This window comes from Elephas maximus, chromosome 1, assembly GCF_024166365.1.
Source record: "Elephas maximus indicus isolate mEleMax1 chromosome 1, mEleMax1 primary haplotype, whole genome shotgun sequence".
Taxonomy (NCBI): Eukaryota; Metazoa; Chordata; class Mammalia; order Proboscidea; family Elephantidae; genus Elephas; species Elephas maximus.
The window spans coordinates 118,999,220-119,011,607 of NC_064819.1; positions in this window are offsets into that span (position 1 = coordinate 118,999,220).

A 12,388-nucleotide genomic window follows, 5' to 3' on the forward strand; every position below is an offset into this window, starting at 1 on the left:
GAAAATGCAAATTATTTGTCTACAGCAACCTCTTAAATGTACAGCAAAGCCCCTTTTTCTATTTTCAGGAAAACAGAATGTAACTTTTGTGAGAGATCATGAACCTCTTTTTTCCACGTGTGTGGTCTTTTAAAAATTTTTTTGGAGAAAGTATACCCAATGAAACATGCACCCATTCAACAACGTTTGCATGTAGAGGTCAGTGATAATGGTTACATACCTCACATTGTGTCACCAATCTCCAGATCTCTACGCATACTGTTTTACCACCGTTAACTTAGACTCTCTGCCCCTTTAGGTTCTCATCTGTGCTTTGGAGCTCCTGTTGTGAATTTAATCTCCTATAGATAATTCTTTTAAAGAGCACAATGTCCTAGGCAAACATTCTTTATTAAATGAGCTAATCTGTTGTTTAGTTTCAAGATGGCTTCATAATCAGGGGCACAGTTGTGTAGTCACAAGCATGTGTCATGAGAAGAACATTTTGTGGGTTTTCTAAGTCATTTGATTGCAGTGGGGATAGCAGTAGTTAAAACCTTGAAAGCGATAGCAATAAAATGAGAATTTGTCCTTGAAGGTAAGCTTATTGTAGAGATTACATTTAGGCACTATCTTTTTGTTTTCTTTGTAGCAAATAATTAAGAAATTCTTTTATAGATGTCACTAAATAGATAAAATAACTTGGGTTAAATATGTCCATAAAAAAAATTTTTTTTTTTTTAAACTGCATGTGAAATTAGTACCAATGTTAGTCCTACAGAGAACTTAGCTTGGAAGTTTGGAGAATATATAAAGTATTATGATTACATAACTAAGGAAATTCTCTGCCAGTTGGATTAAATTTGTGGTCATTTACTTAACAAATATTTGCTAACCATCCACCTTCGTTCTCAGTGCTGGAGATACTGGGTGGATGAGGAGAACATTTCTACTCTCATAGAGCTTTTCTTCTAGAATGAGACAGAAAATAAACAAGAAAATAAATTTGATAATTTTAGATTGCATTTTGGAGAAAATAATAGAGGGCACCTATTGTTATTGTGTCAATTTGTATGTGTCAGGCTGTCTTATAGTAGGTTTGCTAAGGATTTAGCTATGAGTGCTGTGATTTTGCAGGCCAAAAAATCTGCCATCTCTTAGGGAATTGTCCTCTGCTCCAGCTGAGGATAAAATCTGACAGTTAAAAAAAGATACTTTTTTTTTTTCCATTTTATTCTAGGTAGGGCATATTGCTTCCTTCTTAAACACAAAGGGGATACCCAGTCTGAATTGCTATTCAAGGACAGATGGTTTTGTTCTCTTTGACATTCTCTAATTTATTATGGATTTATAGATCTTTAGGGTTTATGAGAGAGTTATGATGGGATTTATTCAGTAAGCCAAAACATTGTTAAATGTCAATGAATATTTAATTTGATATTTTAAATTTGTTGATTAAATCCACACGTTGTTAAATGGTAAAGATTTTTTTTCTTTTCTTTTTATCAAAATTTACTTCAGATGAAACAATAATGGCACACTTTTGCTAATATTATACTATAATATCTGCAGGCAGACGATATTGATATAAGGCTTCTGACACAGGGTGGCAAAAGGCATCTAGAATGATAAACAAGAGGGAAAAAGTACAAATAGTCTTGCTTTTCAGAAATCTGACAAGTTTGATTGTGTCATATTTGTAGGAAATAAGTAATACAATCCATATTTCTTGTATTATACCCAAGGTTGCGTGTAAGTAGTTTTATTTTTTTCTCATAAGGAAACAACATAAATTCTATATGAGGATGGAATCCTAAACCAAGGTTTTCCTCTCTTCTGTTGTATTTTCTAGCTATAAAAAGGAGATTCAGGGTCATTATATTTTAACTGAAGTAATATATTTTGAAGGACCCTTGGTGGTGCAGTGGGTAAGTGCTCAGCTGCTAAGTGAAAGGTCAGCGGTTCGAACCCGCCAGCTGCTCTGTGGGAGAAAGATGTAGCGGTCTGCTTCCATAAAGATTCCAGCCTTGGAAACCCTATGTGGCAGAGTTCTACTCTGTCCTATAGGATCCTATGAGTTGGGAGCGACTCCATGGCAACAGGTATGGGTGATATATTTCGAGGTTTACAAGTTTTAGTTTTCAAGTTATGGCTAGTTTATACAGTTTCAGGGCTGTTACATTCAGGTGATTATAAGGTGGTTTATTTAAAAGGCAAAAAGAAATGCCAAGGTAAGCCTACAAATATTTACTTCAACATTTAAGGTTTCTTAACAGCTCAATCCAGGCAACGAGTTGCCACATGATTAATGAAAGCTGGGTTTATAAAAAATGTTTTTAGAAAGAAGACTGTTGAAGTAATAATAATAATAAAACAATGGCTATTATGTTTTATTTCCTCTGAGGCTTATAGTTTAGTAATCGTATTAGTGTTACATTCCAGAGTCACAGAGGGAGGATATAAAAACTGGTGTAGAGATTATGGGAAATTAAAAGAAAAAGAAAGGAGGAATGAGAGGAAGACAAGGAGAAAGGATAGAGGGAGAAAAAATGAAAGAGAACAGAAGGGAAGGGAAGTAAAGACAAAGGAAGGAAAGGAGGAAAGAAGAAAGGAAGGACATCGTGGATTGGTAGCCTGGAATCCATGCTTACTAGCTCATTAAGTCATTAATTTTTCTTTCAAAATATATACAGTGCTAGTCATAAGACTGGGCAAATAAGTTAACCTCTCAGCCTTAGTTTCTATTTCTGGAGAGAAAAAGATTTAAAAAAAAAAAAAAGGAAGAAAAGTTACTGGAGAAGATAATAATTCCTGCCCTGTCTCACTTAAACAACATAACATATATGAAAGTGCTTTGAAAAAGTTCTCAACAGAAGAAAGGTGCCAAGACTATTGATAAAAGGCACGGACCCATTTACCGCCTTATTTCTAAAACCACATTTGAGGTATTCCAAGTGGCCTCCTTGTAAAGCTCAGGCCAAATGGCACAGAGAGCAAAATGAGCAAACACCCTTTATCTTGTGGGAAAGCTTGTCTCAGTTCTCCAGTTTGGTGTATGAAGCAGTAGGAGTGGAACAGTAACTCTTTGATATTTGCTTATGGTAAAATAACAGAAACTATAGTTTTGAATATTTAAGATATGTTATCTCATTGTTTGGGGAGAAGTTGGGTAGATGATTCATTCTACAAGACAGGAAATGATCAAGGAGACTGGTTCATCTAATTCAAAACTTATGCAAAGCTATTTTCAAATGCTTACAGTCCTGGGTCAAACAATTATGGTGGCTACATTTCGTTGATGGAGGCCTTAGTGTGTGTCCTACACTGTGCTCAAACTCTTACACATCCTTTCATTTAATTTTCACAACTGCCATATGAGGTGGGCAATAATATTCCCATTTTGTGGTTGAAAATCTAACCTTTTAGGATTTAAGCATATTTTTAAAAGTCACATGTCTAGTAAATGGCAGAATCTGAATTCAAACCCAGGTCTTCATTACCTTGTTTCTTTACTTCCAGCTCTCCTGGTATCCCTCTGCCCTGCCCTGCGTGGGCACAAGGCTTTTCTGAAGTTAGCTCTTGGCTCTGAGGACACAGAACCTTCTCTTGCCTATTTCCTGTAGCATTTCCAGACAGCTTGGTGTTCCTCCTCAGCTCTTATGGAGGGTAGCTCTTGGTCTAGTTAGGTTGATCGCCTTCTGCTTGCCCGTGATGCTCTCCTGGTTCCAGTTTCAGTGAATACTTTGCAGGGGTTAATGGAGGAGTTACGGGGCCCTGGAGTTACAACCAAAAGGTTGGTGGTTTGAACCCACCCAGCAGCTCCATGAAAGAAAGACCTGGCAATCAGCTTCTGTAAAGATTACAGTCTAGAAAACCCTATTGAGCAATTCTAACTCTATCTCCTGGGGTTGCTATGAGTCCAAATCAACTTGATGGCAGCTAAAAATAACAAAAACTGGAGGAGCTGGGAAGTGTGAGTGTTCAATAAAGGGAAAGTGACAGGAAAAGGAATAAAGCAAGAGTACCAGGGGAATATACGTGAGCAGGCTATCCCATAAAAAAAAAAAAAAAAAATATACGTGAGCAGGCTATCCCATAGGCAAGGTAAACGCAGTGCTTACCTTGTTTACCAGATCATCTGCAGTGAACAATTTGACATTTTTTCACCACATCAAAGATTCTGCCTTTAGGTATGGCTGGCATCTGTTTCTTTCCCAATCCACAGCTCCTTCCTACAGAATCGAAGCCTCTTTTCAAATTTACAGCCCCAACAGGGACGGACTACACAGTCAGCAAGATAAGCATGGGTTTATTTGTGCTTACTTACCAATCTGTAGTGACCAATTCCATGCTTTTCACCACATCACTTACCAATCTATAGCAGAATTTTCACCACAGATTAGTAAATAAGCACAAGTAAGCCTGTACTTACCTTGCTTATTGGGTAATCCACCCCTGGTAATATGAATAGATTTAATGAGTCTTAAGTGCCTAAGTGTCAGGCAGTATGTTAAGTGCTGAGACAAAATAGTTAACAAAAGGCATGGTAGCGCTCTCACAGAATTTACAGCCTAGTTGGGTGGGAGGAGACTGGTGTTAAATAAACAGCTACATGAATTAATGCAGAATTTAAAACTATTTTATGACAGCAAAAGAGTGTTATGACAAAGACTAAGGGAGGGAGGATATAGTTTAGATTGGTGGAGGGCATCGTTTCAGACAAGGCTTCTCTGAGAAACTGATGTTTAAAATGACAAGTTTGTAAACTATGAGTATTGAAATACCTGTATATTGATAATTCTAGAATAACACAACTATTAACCTTTGATGGAAGCTATAGGTAACATTTAGTAGGAAATGCATTTACCTTTATTACATACACATCTTTTAACTAGAGTTTTAAAAAATAAATTGGAACTGTAAGTGATACATATGCTTGAATTATCAAATTTAAGAAACTGTTGTCACATTATCTTCATGTTACCTGGACTAAACCGTAATAATCACCAGTCTTTATAGATAAAATAACTATTGTTAAGGAGTTTTTCTTTTTCTCACATTCCTCAGTTAACCAAGGTTGAACTATTTCTATACGTATAGGAATAGGAATTATCTTCTCACCATTTCATATATCTGTGTTTTTAATATTAATATTCCACAGTATGTAGACTGCTTCTCATTTCTGAAGCCTGTTTATGTAACCACATAGTGTTTGTATCCAAAAACTGCTATATAGATACTTGGTTTAGGACACACCTACTTTTTAAGAGAAAAAATTGGTGTTTTGGCAACCATTAATAGTGCTGAATGAAACAACTAGCAACTTTTTTTTTTAATAAAATATGCACTTTTCCCCCGACCTTTTGGGTATGAATTATTACTTGTTTTCTAATTAAAATTACTCTTTAAATAGCTTACATTAAAAATAAAGTGGGAAGAAGGTTGATCAAAACATTTTACCTCTTAACATCTTTACCGCTGTGCAAAATTTTATGTAAAAACGTGTATGGTTATTTCAAAATGTAAAAGTAAGGTGTGTAGGTTGCCTTACAATTATCAAAGCATTAAAAACATCATTAATTTTTTATTTGGTGAATAACGGGGAAGTTTGTCAAGTGGTATAATAGTATTTCCTCAGTTCTGATGCTTTTTCTTATTACAGTTTATGATATCTGAAATCAGGATGTGTTTTATGATCATTTTATGATTAACATTATGGGTAAACATTTCCCCACCTCTAAAACTTAAGTCAGTGGTGCACCCATGTGTTATGTCTCTCCTTCAGCTTCCCCATGGTGTCCACTGCACTTCCGGTGGCCTGAAGGGATATCATGTAAGACTTCCGGAGTCAGGTGGAGGGGGAGAGGCGGGGGGCGGGAGGCGGGCCCTGTCAAGACACTCCCTCCCACCGTTGCTCGGTTGTCCAGAGGTGGGAAGAGTACGGTGGGAAGGCTGCAGTGTGGAAAGGTAAGAAGGTCTGTGTTCACAACTCAGAATTACAGTTGCTCTTCTAGGGATTGGAAATAGCCCTGCTGGAATCAGATTCTCTCCAAGTTTCAGGGAAGCTTCTGCCACTACCTCCCTGCCTTATCGCCTGCCTGGACTGCTCAAATTTTCTTGTAGACCTTCCCTCCCAGGTGCCAGTCTCCACAGAATTGAATGGTGGTTCCAACCCACTTCACTCTAAACTAATATAGCCACCGCCTTCCTTTTCCAAAAAAGGCATCAAGTCGGTTAAAAAAAGGCTAAATGAGGACAATCAGTAATAACAGTGGCAGTCACAGTAGCTGTTACTCCCATTTTTAAATTATGAAACTCAACAGGAAAATCAAAGAGATCGAATAACTTGCCCCAGGTGACAGACCTAGGAAAACCAGGCTTAAGATTTGAACCTACGGCTGCCTGTCTTCAAAGACACCACCTATAAAACACCTGAGTTGTCTTCTGTTCTTGTGGGTATGTCAGCCTCTTTCTGAATCTGTCAGTTGAATTAAGCAGAAAAAGGACTGTGGGAACACACCCCTTTGCTAAGTGCACGCATTGAAAAACTCCTTCCATGTTACTGCTGTTGTTGCAGCAGGGGCAAAAGGGTGGCAGTATTATTTCCAGAGCTGCCACAATAGGGGATGTATTAGTTTCCTGGTACTGCCCTAACAAAGTACAATAAAGTAGATGGCTTAAAACAACAGAAATTTATCCTCTCACAGTATTGGAGGCTAGAAGTACAAATCAATGTATTGGCCAGGCCATATCATTTTTCATTGCCAACGAGTTGATTCTTATTTATGGCAACCCCACATGTGCAGAGTAGAACTGTGCGTCATAGGGTTTTTAAGGCCATGACCTTTCAGAAGCAGATTTCCAGTCCTGTGTTCCAAGGCGCCTCTTGGGTAGTAGTTGAGTGCTTAACCTTTTGTGCCACCCAGAGACCTTGGCCAGGCCATGCTCCCTCTGAAATCTCCAGGGCAAGATCTTTCCTTGTCTCTTACAGCTTCTGGTAGCCTCAGGCTTTCCTTGACTCATGGCAGTGTAACTCCAATATCTGCCTCTGTCTTCACATGGCCTCTGTGTCTCTCGTAAGGACACCAGTTAGATTAGGTCCAGTATGACCTCAGGGTAACCTAATTACATCTGCAAAACTGCTATTTCCAAATAAGATCAAATTCTGAGGTTTGTGGAGTTAGGACTTCAACATATCTTTTGGGGGAACACAATCCAAATCATAACAGAAGTCATGTTAATGCACATGTGCTGCTTCCTTTATGTATTTCACTAAGACGTCAATCTCACCCCCAACTTGCTTTAGTTGAATCAGTATCTCCCACTTTTCTTCCCTTGCCCTTTTAGACAGCACAGTACAACATTTCAACTGCTTTACTTTCTGAAGAGCCTAACTCATGAAGAATAACACCTGGTACCCAATGCAAAATGGGAGTGTGGCTGATTCTAGGGTTTGTCCAAAGGAATACAATTAAAGGATGTAATCCGAATACAATTAAAGGATGTAATCTTTGCTCCAGTAATGTATCTGGTTGAAGAATAATTTGAAGAAACTATAGAGGGGTCAGAGAAAAGAGATCAAGATGATGAAAAAAATTGGTCCTAAGAAAATAAGAACTTTTTCTTTCTTTCCAAATTCTGGAGTAGAGAGAATGCCAAATGAAGGCATTGCTAATTTCTTTAAATTTAGAATATGTTTATTTGAGGAAAAAGTTAATGTGACATTCTCAACGTACTAGCTTGTCTTAAGGAGCCAACACAAATGGGCTTAATGATTTTTGACTTTAGGGAGGATTACATGCTAGAATGGACTCCTGGAGATAGATTTTGGAGTCTTTTTTTTTTTTTTTCTGTAGAAAATCAAGCAGGGCAGACAGCTTTCTGTCCTATCTACCCTTTGCTTGTTGCAGGCCAAAGCCCAGGCTGGATGATCAAATAATTTTCATTACTTTGATTCTGTTTTTTCTGGCTTGGGACTCCACTCAGATCTTCCAAGTTGACCTTGGGTTTTTCTCTCACTCTCCTATTGGAGACTTGACTACTTAAATTCTCAATTATATAATGAGCCCGGAAAAGGAAATTCATCTTCTTGTCTCCCAAAACTCTTAACATATTCCCATACTGCCGTTGATGGATGTTGAACTGCTTTATCACTCATTTATTCAATTTAAATGTCTTCTAAAGATTATTAAAGTCTCTGGACAAGGCAGAGAAGCCCATCAAAAGGCTTCTGAACTTATTTTTCAGCTTTTACTTTTCTATCATTTGTTGCTTGCATTTAAATGCTTAAAAAAAGGAAGCTCCAGGCAGCTGAGAAAAGTTATAAACTTCATGGCATCTTTTGTTATTAAATAATTTTTACGTTTTTAAATGACTTCCAGTATTTTGTTAATCAATTTTCACCCTTGAAAGACTCAACATACTGAAATCCAGATCATTCATTCCTGTCTATTCTTTCTTCCCTCATTTATCATTTAGGAAATACTTGCAGTATTTGAAACACAGTGTGTCATGGTTTGAACTATATCCCCCCTAAAAATGTGTGTATCAACTTGATTAGGCCATGATTCCCAGGATTTGTGATGTCCTCCATTTTGTGATTGTAATTTTATGTTGAGAGGATTAGGGTGTAATTGTAACACCACCCTCACTCAGGTCACCTCCCTGGTCTAAGGTAAAGGGAGTTTCCCTGAGGTGTGGCCTGCACCATCTTTTATTTCTGAAGAGATAAAAGGAAAGGGAAGCAAGCAGAGAATTGGGGACCACGTACCACCAAGAAAGCAGCACCAGGAGCAGAGCACGTCCTTTGGGCATGGGGTCCCTGCGCCTGAGAATCTCCTTGATCGGGGGAAGATTGAGAACAAGGACCTTCCCACAGAGCCGACAGAGAGAAAGCCTTTCCCTGAAGCTGATGCCCTGAATTTGGACTTGTAACCTACTAGACTGTGAGAGAATAAATTTCTTTTCGTTAAAACCATCCACTTGTGGTATTTCTGTTATGGCAGCACTAGGTAACTAAGAATTCTAAGCATTATACAAATACAGAGGTGAATACAGCTGTTACCCTTCCTGTGGCACTGCATTGCAAAGAACTGCATCTTTAGAATGGACGAGAAACACAACTCTAGTACAAATAAGAAAAGGATAAACATTTTAGCAAAATTCTGTTAAAGTGCTGTATATGCATATTTTTATACATAGATTATGTTTCACTGGGAGACAAGAGAGCAGGGCATTAATGAAGGCATCATGAGGAGGCAAAATATAGGTTAGACCTTGAAGGACGTATGAAAAGTTGTGCAGAGCGGGGTGTGGACACAGGGTTTGGGGCAACAAAACTATTGTGAACTGGAACATAGGATTAGAGAATAATAGGCTATACATGGTTAACAGGAAGTATTTCATTTGGATAGGATGTTAGATTTTGAAGGTGAATGATAAAAAATAAGTTTAAAAAGGTAGACTAAGTCTAGTTTAAAAAAAAATTAGAAGGTCTTAAATGCCATTCTGAAGACTTAGGACTTTATTTGCTTTTTCCTTTCAGATCCCGAAGGTTGAGCTAATTGTGCCCATTAGTTCGTAATAGTTCGTAATTAGTTCGTAATACTTTGGCTATTAATCTGTGCTGAGCTCCTTCTTCTCATTCATTCGTTCACTCCACTACCAACCTTCACCTCCCCTCAATGGCAACCATTCTAATATGCTTAATATTTATACTTTTCTTTGTGTGTATTTTTATTATGTAATAAATATTATTTTGTGTATGTCCTTTAAAATTTTTTTAATGAAAAATTCAAACATAAAAAAATAGTGAGAATATAATGAGCTCCCACGTATTCATTTTGCAGTTGTAGTAATGTTTGATTTATGTCTAAAAAAAAAAAACCCAGTGCCATCGAGTCAATTCTGACTCATAGTCTAATCTTGTTTTGTCTATAGCCCACCGTCTTCAGCAGTGTTGCCTTCTCATTATTTTGAAGCAAATCACTGACATCATGTAATTTACTCTGTAAAGATTTCAGTATGTATCTTTAAAAGATAGACTCTTTTTTGAAAACATAACAGTGCTCTTATCTCGCTTAAAAAATTAATGAAAATTCCCGAATTGTCCCTTAAATACATGGTGTTCACATTTCCCCAACATTGATGCCGAATATTAGACAAGATTGAAATTATTAAAATTTATAAGCTTAGAGGAGGAGCCTTGTAGAGCTGGGATTCAGACTTCCGAGGAGGGGGCATTGCTCTTTGAAAGAGGTGTTGAGGCTGGTTCTGGAAATGTTGGAAACACTGTAAACAACTATTGCTACTGGAGCAAACTGCTACTAGTGGGGAGAAGAAGGGTTACTGGGCTGGTAGTGTTTCATTTTTTTTGAGTTTTCAGTTCTTTAAAACTTGGTTAACGATTCTTTAACAGTGCTGTTAAGTTCTCTCTATTAACCAATTCTGTCTTCTGACTGGACCCTGACTGAGATAAACTCTCTCCCGTGCCTTGGGTCCCTTCTCTCCACTGCTGTTGTAGTATCTACAATTTTAGTTCTAGAGTTTCATAAATATGTTTTTTTATTCTCTTTTCTTAGTTAATTTCTTAGAAAAAGTAAAAAATTCCAGTCCGTATTTTTTAATATCTTTTTCATACAAAAATTTAATTTTTCTGGTAATAAAATTTTTTTTCAATAGCTTTATTGAGGTAAATTCACATACAGTAAGCTGGTCATGTTTAAAGTATACATTTTGGTAGGTTTTAACATGTGTATACACCAATGAAACGATCACCAGAATCAAGATAATAAACATATCCATTGCCCCCAAGTTTCCCCATGCTCCTTTGTCATCCTGCTTTTCCACCCCCTCCCAGGTCCTCTTCCCAGGCAACCTTTGATCTTTTTTCTGTCACTGTAAATCAGTTTGCATTTTTTAGAATTTCATATAAGTGGAATCAAACAGTATGTACTCTTTTTGGTATGACTTTTTTCACTCAACAGTTATTTTGAAGTTCATCCATTTTGTGTCTATCAATAGTTGATTCCTTTTTCTTGCTGAACAGTATTCCATTATATGAATATATTGCAATTTGTTTATCCATTCATCTGTTAATGGACATTTGGATTGTTTCCAGTTTTTGGCTATTACAAATAAATTTTCTGTGGACATTCATGTATAAGTCTTTGTATGGGCATATGCTGTCTTTTTCTTTGGACAATACTTTGTAGTGGAATGGCTGGATCATATGGTAGATGAATGTTTAACTTTTTTTTAAACAAGTGTCAAACTATTTTCTGAAGTTGTTGAACCATTTTATATTCCAACCAGCAGTTTATGAGAGTTCTAGCTCTTCTACACCTTTACCAACACTTGGTATGGTCAATCTTTTTAATTTTAACCATTCTAATAGGTGTGTTGGAAACCTGGGTGGTGTAGTGGTTAAGAGTTTGGCTGTTAACCAAAAGGTTGGCAGGTTGAATCCACCAGGTGCTCCTTGGAAACCCTGTGGGGCAGTTCTGCTCTGTTCTATAGGGTTGCTATGAGTTGGAATTAACTCCACGGCAATGGGTAATAGGTGTGTTGGCCCTGATGGCGAGGTGGTTAGGACCTGAGCCTGCTAACTAAAAGGTTGGCAGTTCTAATCTACCAGGAACTCCTTGGAAACCCTATAGGATGGTTCTACCGAGTCAGAATCGACTCAAAGACACATAACAGCAACAATAGGTGTGTGGTGGAATTTTTATTATGGTTTTAATTTGCATTTCCCTAATGACTAATGGTGTTGGGCATCTTTTTCTTGCATTTATTTGCCATTTGTCTATCTTCTTTGGTGATCCGTCTGTTCAAAATAGGCCATACTTTGGGCATAAGACAAATCTAAATTTAAAAGAATTCAAGTCATACAAAGTGTGTTTTCAGATCACAATGGAATTAATTAGAAATCAGTAACAGAATGATATCCGTAAAATCCCCAAATATTTGGAACCTAAATAACACACTTAGAAATAATCCAGAGGCCAAAGAAAAATGTGTAAGGGATATTAGAAAGTATTTGAACTGAATGAAAATGTAATACACCATTTAAGATTTTTTAAAATAATATCTAGATTATTCACTTAAAAATAGTAAAACCAAAACCACAACAAACCTGTTGCTGTCTAGTCGATTCCGACTCATAGTGACCCTATAGTGTAGAAATGCCCCATAGGGTTTCCATGGAGGGACTGGTGGATTCGAACTGCCGACCTTTTGGTTAGCAGACAAGTTCCTAACCACTGTACAACCAGTAAAAGAGAATAAATTTCTAAGCTAGGGTTATGAGGAGGGAATGGAATAATTACATATTTTTAATATTAATAATTACATTTATTTTAATCAAAGTTGGTCTTTTTGTGGCCAAATTTCCGAGGCCATTAATGCCTGT